This window comes from Gopherus flavomarginatus, chromosome 4 (assembly GCF_025201925.1).
Source record: "Gopherus flavomarginatus isolate rGopFla2 chromosome 4, rGopFla2.mat.asm, whole genome shotgun sequence".
Taxonomy (NCBI): Eukaryota; Metazoa; Chordata; order Testudines; family Testudinidae; genus Gopherus; species Gopherus flavomarginatus.
The window spans coordinates 76448303-76464251 of NC_066620.1; the positions used below are offsets into that span (position 1 = coordinate 76448303).

The 15949-nt window shown below is 38.4% G+C and overlaps 1 protein-coding gene across 2 annotated transcripts in view; it reads left to right on the top strand.

Annotated features, from left to right (window-relative positions):
- PLD5 (phospholipase D family member 5) overlaps positions 1-15949 on the top strand; it is a 230082-nt gene that overhangs the window by 84120 nt on the left and 130013 nt on the right. The window lies entirely within an intron of this gene.

The window sequence follows — 15949 nt, forward strand, 5'->3', positions numbered from 1 at the left end:
AAAGCAATCAGGTTCTTAAACAAGAAAAGCTTTTAATTAAAGAAAGAAAAAACAGTAAAAATTATCTTTGTAAATTTAAGATGGAATATGTTACAGGGTCTTTCAGCTATAGACACTGGGAATACCCTCCCAGCCTAAGTATACAAGTACAAATTAAAATCCTTCCAGCCAAATACAAATTTGAACTCCTTCCAGCCAAATACACATTTGCAAATAAAGAATACAAACATAAGCCTAACTCGCTTTATCTACCTAGTACTTACTATTCTGGACATATAAGAGCCTGTATCAGAGAGATTGGAGAGAAACCTGGTTGCACGTCTGGTCACTCTCAGAACCCAGAGAGAACAACCACCAAACACTAACAGCACACACAAAAACTTCCCTCCCTCAAGATTTGAAAGTATCCTGTCCCCTGATTGGTCCTCTGGTCAGGTGACAGCCAGGCTCACTGATCTTGTTAACCCTTTACAGGCAAAAGAGATATGAAGTACTTCTGTTCTATTAACTCTTAACTATCTGTTTATGACACAGATCCTGAAATCTTTCTCAGCAGTTTGGAAGATGGGTAGCTTTGTCGGCATAATCCTGAAATGAAACATCAGAATAGGAAACAAATACCCATAACTTCCAAATCTTGCAATTTTACTGCAGTTCTAGCTGGGACCCATGGTGCTTTTTAACTTGTCTCATGAAAATGTCTTATTCAAAATGGAGTATTACTGACAATGGAGCTGAAGCCAGCAAAATAGCTGCCATTTCTCTACACTCTATAAGTGGAAGTGAGACTGCTGTTAATAAAGTTGGCTGCCCCCTCCCATTGTTTTCCGTGAGATCGAAGGCATGTCTACAGGGAAAATGGCTGTCAACCTCATGACCTTTGAGGGTCAACTTATGATTTTTGATCTCTTGAGGTTGGCAATACTGAGTAACCAATACTCGAAGCAAGCTTACCTTCAACCAAATGCAAATGAATAATAATCACTGTCAGCAGACAACCCTTCCATCAATTTCTGCCTGTCCTCTCATAGCTTCCTGAACCTCTCCTTTCTCTATTCCCCCTCCCTAGTTGCTCTATTTTCCTTATTTACTTTTCCTTAGGCCTTTGGTCCCCGAACACTCCCCATTCTCCTTTCTTATATCTCTTTGCTCATTCTATACCTCCTACTCCTCTGAGTCTCTATCTCTTCCATTATTTTTCTCCTTCTCTGTATCTCTGAACCTTCCACTTTTGGAAGGAACAATCAGTCACTTATGGATTCAAAAAAGGCAAAATTAAGGGCTTGTTCACATGGAGACTCAACACACAATGAGCTGGGTGTAAATCTTCAGCTCTGTAGCCTGCTGTGTACTAAGTCACTGTGTAGACCCTGTTGCCAGGCACGGTAATACATAGGGTGCTTTGACCTGTTGCGGTTTGTAGCAACAGTAGGTCACAGTGCACTACAGAACTTTTAGTGTGTAGTAGCAGGGTCCACATGGCTAATTACTGTGCAGCAGGCTAGTGCGCTGTAGATTTACACCTCAGTTTGCTGTGCACTGCGGGTGTTTACACTGCAATTAAAAACTCAGACTTGCAGGGCTTAGGCTACAAGTCTCTTTAATTGTGGTGTAAACGTTCAGGTTTGGGCTGCAGCCCAGGTTTTAGGACTCTGCAAGGTGGGAGGATCCCAGAGTTAGGTCTGCAGCCCGAGCCCAAACATCTACACTGTAGTTAAACAGTCTCTTAGCCAGAGCCCCATGAGCCCAAGTCAGCTGGCAGGGGCCAGCCACAGGTGTCTAACTGCAGTGTAGACTACCCTCTTTCAGTGTGGACAGCTCCTCAATTACATAGTAGTAGTAGAAGACACTGATATTTTCATTACCAATTGCTAAAAAGACTTCTTTTTTTTTTTTTTTTTTTTTTTTTTTTTTTAAAGCAGGAGTATGGGGTTCTGCTCTAAAACTAGCTGTTACAGTAGCACTTTTTTACTCAACAAACCTGCTTTTTGTGTGCGGGCAGAGTCAGAGCTGCTCACAGAATAAATTCTTGATTACTTTAAACTCCTATTAAATCTGCAGAACCAAAACAATGGTGGGAGAAGGAATTGAAATGGATTATGTTCCTTCGTTCACAGTAACAGAATGGTTTACAAAGTTCAATCACTTACAGTTGTTACACGTGTCAATGAGGCCCTAATTAGCCTGGTAGAACTGTTATTACTGGTGATGCTAGATGATAAGGAAAGAGCCCAGCATCCACGTTCTCCTTGCAGGGCTAGCAGTTAGAAAAAATGGCCTTTTATTTGTACACTGAAAACACTCTATGAGGAATTCACTGAAAGACTGTAAACATGAATTCACCACCAGACTATAGCTGCTTTTTAAGGTATCACTTTTGCGGTACATGATATATTATGGATTATTTCTGAGATAATCTAACAAAATTTTAAAAAGTAAGTTTATGTATGTGTTACATTAATTGGACATGTTCAGTGTTTTATTAAAAAGTACTGCACATACAGGGACAACTTTCCCTTTAAATTAAGGACATATTATAGAAGCATACTTTTTCTGCGTCTTTTTTTTTTTTTGAAGAAGGAGAAAAGAATATTTCAGCAGTTCATCTTTGCACTGCTGAAGATTGTCACAAAAATGGAACTGAAGCATCCGTTATGGTCTATTACGTCTATATAATTGATATGCTAAATAGTTCTTGAGAACTCGTTGGCATGTATAACAGTCTGAGAGCAAAAGCAAACAAAATGCTTTTTAAAAATCCACCATTATAAATTTACATGACTATAAATTTGAAGGACAAATTGCAGCCAAACATTATTTATTGTTGGTTTTCTCTTTCACTTAAAGATACTGCCCTTGTCCCAGGGAGCTTACAGTCTACCCAAGATTCCCTTGTATATGCATCCAAGGACCTCCTAAGCTCTTTTGGCCAGTGTCACACTAGGAGCTAATAGTGAATTGATTATCGCCATGGCCTCCGCATCTTTTTCAGAGGCGCTATTTCCCAGGATAGAGTCCCCCATTTTATATTTATGGCCTACATTCTTTGTTCCTAGATATATGTTTACATTTAGCTGTATTAGAACCCATATTGTTTGCTTGCGCCCAGATTACCAAATCATCCACTTTGTATCACTTTGTATCAATGACTCATCCTCTTCATTATTTACCACTTCCCTAATTTTTGCATCAGCTGCAAACCTTATCAGTGATGTTTTTATGTTTTAGGCCAAGTCATTGATAAAAATGTTAAATAGCATAGAGGCAAGAACCAATCTCTTCAGGCCCCCACTGGAAATACACCTACCTGATGACGATTCTCTGTTTGCAGTTATATTGTGAGATGTATTAGTTGGTGTGACAGGGTGGCCTAGGCTCTGAGGTCCCCTGCTGGAGGCCTCATGGCCCTGCCACACTCTACTCCAGAAAAGGGCAGTAGAGATAGTCCTCCATGCTGTCTAGAGCAGGGGCATGGGATGCAGCCAATCAGAGAGAGGCTGCAGGAAGCAGCCAATCCGGGCCCAACAGGCCCATATAAAAGGAGCTGCAGTGCTAAAAACAGAGTTCAGTTTCTTGCTGGAGCTGGAGGAGCATGGTTGGTGGAGCTCGCTGAGGGAGCTATAGGAGCTTGGACAGAGCAGTGCTGGCAGAGACTGGGGGAATGTGAAAAGGAGATCTGGGCTGGATAATGGTACTCAGCCAGGACAAGGCCCTGAGGTAAGGGTGATGAATGTGCTGGGGCTGTGGGAAAGTGGACCAGGGAATTGTAGTAGTGACACAGTTTATTTAAATGATGTTGTGAATGGCTGCTATCTATAGGGTCCCTTGCCTGGGATTTAGAGTAGTGGGTGGGCCTGGATTCTCCCCTCTCCCATTAGCCATTGAAAAGTGGCCTGGGCTTTTGATGCACCCCAGAAGGGGGAACTGAACTATTTTAGTGGCCTAACAGGAAAACTGGGACCAGAAAGGGCCCCAGAGGGTGAAGACATTGCCTCCAGGTAGGGGGAGTCATGGAGCACCACTCTATACCAGAGCAGGGGCCATTTGGGAGAGCCTAGAAGGGGCTGAGAGACCGTTCGAACCAGGGTACTGTGATAGGCCCTGCTGGACTGCTTGAGGAGCAAGCCCAGGGATAGGGCTGCAGATAAAGAGATGTTAAAGAGGGCACTCAGTTAGGCCCTGTGTTGGACTAGAAGCTTGGAAGGGGATTACTTTGTATTTTGCATACAGATTATGTGGGACTTGGCCAGAGGGCTGAGTTGCTGAAGACCCACCACAAAGAGAGAGCGAGTACATGCACTCTGACAAGGGAGGCACTTTCAAGAGGTGAGTGTCACCCCATTACAGGTGGTCAGATTTTAATGCCTGCTATATTTTATATCTTTCTAGTTTTTTAATCAAAACATTGGGCAGTACCAAGTCAATCTCCTTACAGAAGCCTAAAGTATTTTGCATGGGCACTATTACATTTATCAACCAAACTTGCAATCTCATTTAAAAAAAGATATCAGGTTGATTTAACAGGATCTATTTTCCATAAAGCCAAGTTGACTTGCATTAATTATATTACTCTTCTTCAATTCTTCTCAAGTTCTGTTTCATTATCTTGCCTGGGGTCAATGCCAAGTTGACAGACCTATAAGTACTCAGGTCATCCCATTTACCCTTTTTTAAAAGTTGGCATAACATTAGCTTTCTTCCAGTCTTCTGGAACTTCCCCAGTGCTCGAAGGCTATTTGAAAATCAACATTAGCAGTCCAGTGAACTCCACAGCCACCTCTTTTGTAACACTTGGATGCAAGTTATAAGGACTTGCTGACTTTAAAATGTCTGATTTTTAGTTGCTTCTATTTAACATCCTCCAGAGATACTAGTGGAATGGGAAGAAAGTTTATTATCATGATATGAGGAGACTTTATTATCTGTTTTTCCTCAAATACTTTTTTGAATGTGTCTTCATTTTCTGCATATTACTGATGATTCTACCATTTCCATCTAAAAATGGATCAGTACCATTGTATTTTTCCCCAATATATTTTAATAACTTTTTTTTTTGAATGTGTCTTCATTTTCTGCATATTACTGATGATTCTACCATTTCCATCTAAAAATGGATCAGTACCATTGTATTTTTCCCCAATATATTTTAATAACTTCTCTTTATTGTCTTTAACTCTGCTGGCCATAGACTTCTCCTTTGCTTCCTTTATCAATTTTCTACAATTCCTATCTTCTTAGGAGATAGGAATTGTTTAGTGCTATCAAATTCCCCTTCTTCCATTTGTTATATGCATTTATTTTTTAGAGCTGCCTTCACTTCCCTTCCAATCCAGGTCAGTTTTTTAACCTGTAGAGCTGCTGCCTTTGGCTGTGGGTTTTTGGGCATCTAGTAAAGTATTCTTATTTTTCTGATCAAATTCTTCCTTCTAACAGATTTGGCTCGTAATTGTTTTCAGCTTTGTGAAACTGGCCCTTTTAAAGCACTAAGTGTTGTGTTTGCATATTATAAACGTGATCAAGTCATGATCATTTGTCACTAAGCATCGCTATTTTTTAGTTCTGCGGTCAGATCCTCTTTATCTGTTAGGACAAGGTCTAAAGAAGAAAATAATTCTGTCTTGCATGACAGTGGAAAAGTTACTTAAGCTCTCTGTGCTTCAGTTTTCCCTCAAATGTAATATGGGGGAAATATTTCTGTACTAAGCCCAACGTGAGGGGGTTAGTTAATGTTTACAAAGCATTTTATGATCATTAGATGAAAAACACAACGTAAGTGTAAGTTAAAGTATGTTTTAAAGAGATCATTTATCTTTTAACATTACAGGTATGCGGTTAACCTCAAGTGACTGAGTTGTAATTTTTTAAACTTCATTTCAGCTGTTAGGGCCCTCCCTAAGTTATCTGATTAATGATATAAAACATGAAGCCATGCAGAATGCTTGTCTTCCTTGCATAACTTCACAGTTATTATACCTATAGTTCATGTGCTGTTTGGAGGGTAGGGAGAAGGCAATGATGTGACTTTATTTATTTAAATTTTTTTTTTGCTTTACTATTTAAAGATTCTTAAAGCAGAGGTAACTTCAGCTTCATAAACCTATATTTCTCTTATAACTGCAATTTAATTTTCAAAGTTGATGATGTAAACAGCACTTCTTTCCTCCATGTGGACTGGATTAATGAACAGGGGAATATTTCAAGTTTTAAGAGAGATGGGTTCAAACTACAAAGTCTGTTCTAGCTTTAGATTACTAAATCATAACAAATACAAGATAAATGTATTTGATCTTTTAAAATAATGCAAATGTTGTTTGTAAAGTGTCTCCTTCTTCTATCAAAGCTCTCAAAATGGCAAAATACAATACTTAATCCCAGATAATTTAAAATACAGTAGTAATGAACAACATTACCAAAGGAGCAGGACTAGGAAAAAGCATAAGAGTATCTCTGTTATAGCTACAGGATTCTAATCCTAGCTGGGCTCTGTGTTGGGTGATATTTGAATAGTCTCCTAAACTCTCTGAGCTTCAGCTTCCCCGAAGGTAATATGGGGAAAATATTTCTCTATTGTGCCCCATCTCCAAGGGTGCAGAAACTTAATTAATGTTTACAAGGAACTTTGCAATCATCAGATCAACACTGTAAGTGTAAAGGGCCATTACTAAATTCCTATTCATATGGTAGAGTACTGTTTTGTATTGGAACAATTTTTGTTGATCGATAAATAAAAGATAACCTTTATATGTTAATCTCATATTGACATGCCATTCACCCAATACCTCCCTTTCATTACTTGGTTTGTCTTTTGGGCTATCATTATAAGTGTGAGATACAAAAGGCCTTTGAGGAAAGCATTCTAAATATATTTGCAATTAATCTGAGTGAGACATACAGAAGTGCTGCTTTAACTTGGTGCATGAAACGTGACTGCAGTAGCATCAGCCATGCTTGCAACATTTGGTTTGTTTAGTAGAGTACAATTATCTGAGTTTCCTTCTTTATAATATTGGCAAGCTATTAGTGGATTTTCTGTATATAGGTATTAAACAAAGGGAATTTGTTCTCTGGACAAAATTCAAAAGAGTTTATGGCTTACTTGCTTATGACAAAGCTAAATTGAAGTGTTGCAGATCTGTGAAGTATGTTTTAACCTGTTTTTTGCCTTGAACATATGACATATTCAAATTCTTCTGTTTGAAGGTATTGCTAACTGTGTTTTCTGAAGATTCCTTTTCAGGTAGAATCTATTTTATAGCAAGCTTAGGGTGAGTCCTACTCTGTGTCATTCTCCCACCATCCTTTTTTATTTTTGGTTACCAGATAATCATCAGCATGGGTAGTGTGAGTTTTAAAGTGATGCAAGAATTTTCTTTGGAATCTATTTGCTGTCATTGAAAATATGCAGGCAAGAATCAGTCTGGAGATAACAAAGTTAGTTCAATCAGGGAGGGTGAGGCCCTCTTCTAGCAGTTGAGATGTGAACACCAAAGGAGGAGAAACTGCTTTTGTAGTTGGCTAACCCCTCTAATACGCTCTTTACCCTGTATCTCCTATTCCTTTGTTTTCATTTTGTTTGTGGGAACTCGTTTCCATTGGCACTGTGTAGATAGATTGGATCCACTTCCAGGTGTCAGTGGTTAAAAGCTCTGTTCCATGTTTGAACATTTCTATGTCTAATGGCATTCAAGAAAGAATTTGAGGCATTGCATTAAGTTCATACTCTTTTTTTCCATTATTTTTTGTCAATGATCTGTCCCACTCCTCTCTTTTTAGCATCCAACGTTTTGTAGCTATGTTTTCACTTATGCTTTAAAAGTGATGTGTTACTTGTTGAATCTTATTGAATTTCATATTGATTTGTGGTTCCTTCTTCCTGGGATAAATACTTTAGTTTTTTTATAATGGTATGACATACACAGTAGTATTTATTTTATTTCATGTGTATGTAGAAGTTTGAAACTCTTCAGAGCAATAAAAAGCCTTTTAAAAAAATTATTTTATTTTTGGAAAAAATAGATTATCCCTTTTTTGGTTTCAGTATTACTCACATCGAATAGGTGTTCTCTCCCTTCATCCCCAATATTGGTTTTTAACACAACCACTTTTAACTTCCTAGTCGCTTAGATACTCAAATACTACAATACTACTAACTAAAGATTCTAGCAGGGGAGCTTCCTCCTTATTATTTTTGAACGTTGTGTATGTGAGAACACTATCTAATATGAAATTGTTCTTCTGCAATGTGACAGGAAGCTGTGGAACTTTGTTACACACCAGTTTTACAACTTCGGTATGACATGGTCTTGGTATGATACAAAGAGCTAATGGAAGGCTTTTAAAGAAAGCGCACATACTTAGTTGGAACAGATGGCAATTTCCTTTTTCATGCTCTGTCCATTAAATAGATTTCATGCACATCCCCAAGGTTTGTGTCTGTGTTAGCACAAAGAAAGCCGTGAGCATAACACATCATGAGCAACACTTGACCTTTATATTCTTGTATCTTTAATATTTGAGACTCTTTGTTCTAACCCATTCTGGTATGAATGATTTGGTATCCGTGAGAACAAGACACTTTCTTTACAATAAAGGTACTTCTGCTTTTTATATGAAAACTTTCAGAGTGCTTCAGACAGACAAGTTTTCACTGAGACAAAGTTATTTTTTAACCTTCAAAAACTTGTTTCTGGTAACAATATATGAATTCTTCAGCTAAAACACTTTAAAAATCAAAGGTTTGTCAACTGATGAGATATCATAGGGCCCAATGTGTGCAGATCGTGGTAGGTTTTTTAACTGATTAGTAATCTTAAAATTTCACTCTCCATCAATACATTGAGAGCGTCTGGATGCTGTATGAATTTAGTTTAAATTTCACCTGCTTGACATGTCTAGTGGCCTTATCAATCAGTCCAGGCACACTTTCATTTTATGTTGAGTTCTGAATGTACTTATTTAGGCATTGAAACTTGGGTTGATTTGAGAGCTTTGGTGCATTACAATTTTGAATGGGTTTTTAACAGATACACAAGAATTACAGAAGGTGTCAGCAATTTTCTGTCACTATTTCTCTTTAAGCCAGAGATCTCGAAGTTTCATGTCTACTGTCACACTGTCTGGAGTGAATCATCACTGAGAGTGCCTGTCTCAGGGCAGACTGTCAGAAAACAAGGGCAGACATCCCAAACTGGTGGTATATTCTATAATTAGATTTCACCAAGCCAGTAACAAATGTGAACTCCTGGATCAGTATACCAGTTCCCTTAGACTCTCCAGCCTATCTTGCCACCCAGACAAACTGAACTTTGTGATAAAAAATTACTCATACCTAAAATCATCCCACAGTAGGTTGCTCCAAGTCCCAAGGGACAAGTCACTTACCCCAGATCCAAAGATAATACTGGTAGCCAATTCTATAGTAAGCTAGTTAAAGATTTATTAAGTAAGAAAAAAGAATGAGTTATTGAGAGGTTAAAGCAGGTAAAATATAACAGACAAATCAGTTTCATTCAGTGTTTCATGGATTAATTGCTTTGAAAATTAAGCCGATGTCCTTAAACTGGTATTGAAAGGTAACTGCACTAGTGAAGGCAGTGGAGCCAGTGAAGGACTTGAGCATGGGCCTGATGTGTCCACAGTGGCCCAAGTCACTGATAAGGTAGGCAGCCTCCTTCTATGCCAGGTGGAGCCTGTACATCACAATAAATACAATAATTTATGCATGGGAGCAATAGCATGCTACGTTTTAAAATTATGTAGTCATTATAGTTTGGGTGTCAGAAACATAAGAGCCCAAATGAGCCCAACTTCTATTGAAATTTTTTAGAAATTTTAGTTTAGTTAATAAGAATTGGCTGTATTTGGGTAAGATTTAAAATATTAATTAACCTGGGAGTTAATGTGTCCGATCCTTTGGCATTGGTAGAATTATTAACTAAACTAAAATTTCTAAAAAAATGAAAGGAGGGTATTGGTTAAAAAATCTGTATACATACAAATATGAGTACGGTTCTTGAGATTAAATTCATAGCAGAGATGGTGAGCTTTGTAGTTGCAAAGAGTTCTTTCAGAAGTAGTTCATAGGTTACAGTCCAGTGTTTATATTAAGGGTGGTCTAGTCAGGACTGGAGATCTCAACCTTTGGACTTAAGCTTCCCCTGCACGAAGCATTAAGTAGGTCTGAGATAAAAAGGATCAGGACCTAAGAGTCTTTTATACAGTTTTCTAGCAGCCACTTGACCATATATTCCTGGGTGAACAAAAGGCTTTTGATGTAACTTTCTGTTTTCCAAATCTCACTGGTAATTAACTATATAAATTAGCATAAGGCAATTTATCCATGATTAGGCAGTCTATCACAAACTTTTAAGAGACCTGCAGACAACATTACTTCACCCAAGATTCATCTAAATGTTAATATGCCCTTTTGGTCTCTGAATCAATAGCTATAGAGACAGACAGGTCCTATCTGTTTACATGACTAACATTTAACAAAATATGAGTACACACACAAAATGGTATCACTTCTAATTTCTAACAAGGTAGATTTGTATTTCAAAGTTCTAGCCTCTCTACCATGGAATGGCTCTAATTACCATTCACATACTTTTCTAAAGTGTCTCTAAAAGTTGACTCTGGGTCATTTAGCGTGCAAGCTGCTTCACCCTTTCTGACCATGTGTCCTGCTGTTTAAGATTTGTTGTAATTATAGAACAGTGATAGAAACAATAGTTTGCATGGTCATACTTTAATCAGACAACATCACAATTGGGCAGCAATAGAATGGGGGCTAATAGATTTAAGTAAAGTATATTTTTAGGTATTTCTCTACATTTGAGAACTCAGACTCTAAACTAGGTTCATAGATTATAAAGCCAGAGAAGACTATCTATTCTCACCTCCTGCTTAACAAAGGCCATAGAATTTCATTCAGTTACCCCTGTATTGAACTCAATAACTTGTTTCACTAAAACAGATCTTCCAGGAAGGCATCCAGACTTGATTTGAAAATAGCAAGAGATGGGAAATCTGAAGAGGGATAAAATGAAAGCAGCTTCATGGCTTAAAGATAACATTGTCCTATTCCTCCCACAATCCAAAATGCTGAGGAAGAGGCAGCAGAGCTCCAAACGTGAAGCCCCAGACCCCAGCGCTAAGTTTCAGCAGGAAGATCTGTATTTAACACCTGAAATGTGAAGATTTCTGCCTGCATTCACTGAAGATCTAATTAGAAGTACCAACTGAAGCAATCCATTCAGCTTCATACATTTTTATCTGTAGATCAAAGGCTTCAGGCCCAAAATACAGAGAACAGATGATGAAATGACTTCTGGGAGGAGGGAAGGAGGGAAATGAAGAGGGAGGGAGAAGGAGATAGAAAATTCAAAGACTGAGATTATAAATATAGAGAGGGCTGCAATACAAACAGTTGTGATGGTGTCCAATTGACGGTAATTATATAGCTTCCTTTTTACTTTTACTTTGAGTCCATATACAATTTAAATCCAGTCTCCACTGTTCCCAAATTCACTTCAAGTAAATTCATTATAATAAATAAATAAAAGTAAAAAAATTAAAAATATGAAAAAATATTTCCCTCATGCAAGAAATGATCAAGTTACTATGCAGTTTGTAGTTAATTTAGTAGCTTCTTATATATTGGAGGATTTAAATGTAATTAATTTGGGAGCAAATATTGTGATATCTAGCAGCATAGTTATGATTTTATTTTTCCTTTATACTGTATATTCTGGTTAATTACTAAACTAATTCATATTTAGGGACCTGATCTTGCAAACAATGTTCACACCTTTGTACTGATTTTCAGAAATCTCTGCAGTTCCCATTACTTAGATGGAAAGCTCCTTGGGGCAGGGACCATTTTTTTGCTCTGTTTGTACAGCACTTAGCACAATGGGGATCTGGTTCTAGTCACCATAATACAGATAGATAAATAAATAACTTTACCATTACTTAGCAGATAAATCACTTTAAATATGATTTATTTGGTCAAAAATGATATGAAAAATAAGAAGGTAGAAATCTAGAGCCCAGTCCTGCAACACTTACTTCTGAGCATAGCACTAACTCCCATGAGTAATCTCTGCAGTTGAATAGAAATAAAAACCATTAGCTATGTTTCATTTCTTTATTATTTGATGTGTTATCAGTAACAAGATGCCTAGGTGAAAAATGTTTAATGTCATGTCTGTGGACTTTAAACATAAATGAACTTGGATGTCATGGTAACCCTCAAGTACATCAGAATCGGACATTCTCCAAGACGATGTCTGGATTGAGAGAGGATTTCAGACAAACTGAACTACATGCAATTCTTCAGATAATTTCAAATGGAATGCAGACTGGAATACCAATACAGCTCACCTTTCATAATCATATACTTATTACAAATAAATAGCCAAATTTTTGAGACTTAAAAAAAAAAAAAAAAACCATCACCTTTGCAGGGACACGCCCATGGTCTGGGAGCACTGTCAGTATCCAAGGCCTGATTCTGATCTCATTAACACCAATGCAAATTAGGAGTATCTACATTGTTTAGTCCATGGAGTAAGTGCAATCAGAATAAGGCTTTCTTGCCATACAATTATGTCAAAGATTAAATGAACAGCCCTGAGACTGGGCCAGACCTCACTGGGAATTAATAAGCATGAGTCATATGGCTGAGCTCAGATTTTTATTAATGAGGTCTAGTTCTCTTCTTTGCCAGGTTTTAAATATGGCTGCATTTATTACTATGTTTTTACTCCATAACGGGAGTTTGAATCCTGACTCTGGCACTGACTCCCTCTGCAACTTTGGAAAAGTCATTTAAATTTTCTGTTCACTTTTTCCCACCTCTCTAAAATTACCTACATGCCTCACAAAGATGTTGTAAAGATTAATCAGGTGAAGTATATAAAGAGCACCAAACATGGAAAAAGTGGGCCTATCAAGTATAAGGTGTCATCTTCTACTAGTGATGTGATCATGAAAAGGTTCATTTTAGCCAAAAGGTTAGACTTATTCTGTTTTACATTGTTTTTAATATGCTGTTATTGCAGGATTGATTATGCCATCGTGTCTGATCTTCCCTTCACCTATGAGAGCTTTACATTAGATTTCTTTCTAAACGATATGCTACAACACAAACAGAAGTTATGGGCTTGATTAATTAATTATTAGGTGAGTTTCTATGGCCTGTACTAAGCAAGAGGTCAGACTAGATGATCATAAAGGTCTCTTCTCACCTTGTCATCTCTGAGTCTATGATTCACATGGACAATAGGGTTAGATAGCAGCATCAGGGACTTAGTACTCTGCCACTTAAAATTCCACCCATCCTATTGAAAAATAAATTCAGCACATAATCTAAATCTCTCTATGGAAAGAAAAAGAACTGTAGTGAAAACAGAAATATGAGATGGTGGTTTAGGGCTTCCGAACACTAAATATTAATTTTCAAATAGGAATTGTTATATTTCCAATCCAGTCCTGCACAGTTGCCTTAATGAAGTAGGTAATTAACCTAGTATTAATGCTAAAGGTACATGAATGGATCATAATTTTACCAGAATTAACCCATCATTCTTTGTGTCATGGTCTGAGGTGCAGTTCAGACCAGTGAGAGGTTGTCACTGCCTGCTCTGTCACGCCGGGTGCCTTAAATGCTCCACTGCTGTACTACCCATGCCTGGATGCTTCCAGTCAACAGACAAGCATACACTGAGTATCTGTGTGTTAAGCAGCTCTGACTCTCAACTGTAATTCCAGCAGCCTGCTTGTTGCACCCCAGCCACACTCTCTGGTTACACCTGGTAAGATGACAGCAACATCTGCCAGTCCCAAGTTTTCCCCAAACCATATGCTCTGCAATATCTAGTCCTCTCCTGAATCATTCAAAGCGATTCATGTTCGCTTGTTCTTTTAAAGATACAATACCCAACAGTTTGCCACATTGACTGCAGTTAACATTCACTTTAAATCAAACACAGCCCTGGGTTGATTTAGATTAAAGGTAAAACAAATTTATTAGTAGGATTTTACATGAGTTCAGATATAAAGAATAAAGTTAGAAATGGTTACAAGCAATTAAAAGTGAAAAACAATTTCTAGAGACTAAGACTTAACAGAACTGCAGTTATGGTTCAAGGTCAGAGTCTTGCCCCACTACATTCCAGCAAGGTGGCTGACCACACTGCTGATCAGGATCTCGGATAAAGTCCAAAGTGCTCAGTTCCTTTGTCGTCTTAGATGAAAGATCACTTGGGATTCTTAGTCCAGAAGAATCCCTTTTAAATCTTCACTGAAGATTAGCTGCTTCCCGCAAGATAAAGCTCATTCAAGCTATGAGGACGGCAACATGAAGTCTCCTGGTGAAGGATGTTCCATGCTGTTTGTTTCCCCTGCTGATGTTTGCTAAAATGCAAATTACTCTTTCCTGCAGTCTCTTCCCATTGCTGTGATGCTGAGTAGTTGTTTCCTCCCTTTGTTGGCTTGATGGTTTTGTTTACCTTCTATGTAAATTGAATTCCTATTGTTTGCTTAATACCTTGAAGATACCTTTAAGGTGGTAGACCCCCATTCCTTTGTCTAGAGTGGGTAACTTTGGCCCCGCCTGGCAGGCACGCTTTATTAACATAATTATCAATGTTTGTAATTTTGAATTTGTCCTTTGTACATTATATCCTTCAGTAATATTAACAATACGTTATTAACTTTCTATTGATATCTTCAGGGGCAGTTCCAGGCACCAGCATGCCAAGCGTGTGCCTGGGGCAGCAAGCCATGGGGGGGGCGCTCTGCCAGTCGCCGCGAGGGTGGCAGACAGGTTGCCTTCGACGGCATGCCTGTGGAGGGTCCACTGGGCCTGCAGCTTCAGCGGACCTCCTGCAGGCAAGCACCGAATTTGCAGAACTGGGGACCTCCTGCAGGCAAGCTGCCAAAGGCAGCCTGCCTACCATGCTTGGGGTGGCAAAATGCTTAGAGCCGCCTCGGGATATCTTACATGACACCTTTTAGATACAGTTATGACATTAATGAATTGGGTACACTGAACTGCTCAAGCCAGTGGAAACTCACTATCAGATACCAGTGAGCCCCTTGACCTCTTGCATTGGGATGCTGTTAGGGTCACGATTTGGACCAAAGACAAAAACTGAGGGTATGTGTTTTTATTGGAAAGAGTCGGAATTGGCAAGAATTAATTATGTTGGGATTCCTATCAATGTACTTTCATACCCTTTGCTTTCCAATCAAACACAATTGTGTATCTGAGAACATAATGGGAACTATTTGTTTCAAACAAACTGATTTTATTGGAAAGTAAAGCCTTATAATTTGCTAAAGTTTTCAATTTGAGGAAGTCAAGCAGTGAAGCAGTATGCAGAATGAATTGTCCCTTCTTCTTGATAGAGAGTGATCTGTTTTGAACAATTGTTTAGCAGTGATCTCCATACTTTTGGATACATTGGGACATATATAATTTGCAAATGTCAGGCAAAATATAGAAAACAATTTCCCAAAAGTAGATGCAAAAAGGAGAAAAGGTACAGGATGAAATAGCTGTATCCCCTGCCTTCCTTTGCTGCTGGATCCTGATCCTTGCATCATGTAGGTAAACAAAAGCAGGGTGGGTGGCTCAGAGCAGAAACTTGGAGTGAAGCCTTGCTAATCTGAGCCTAGAGGCTGTTCCATGCTTAAAAAACCCCAGCTGTAAGGGCAAGTAATGGTGCTAGGGAGTGTGCATCTTCCACGTGGAGCAGGGAGGCACTTAAGAGAAGGGTTTCTCAAGTAAGAGGGAGGGAATGTGGGGAGGAGAGGTGGTCTTGGTGGGCTAGAAAGGAGATAGGAGACCAATTTAGTTTATTAAGATCCGCAGGATGTACTCATCCTTACTGTGTTAAGGGTTAAATAACTAGTTCTGCATATAAGAAATTGCTGGACTTCA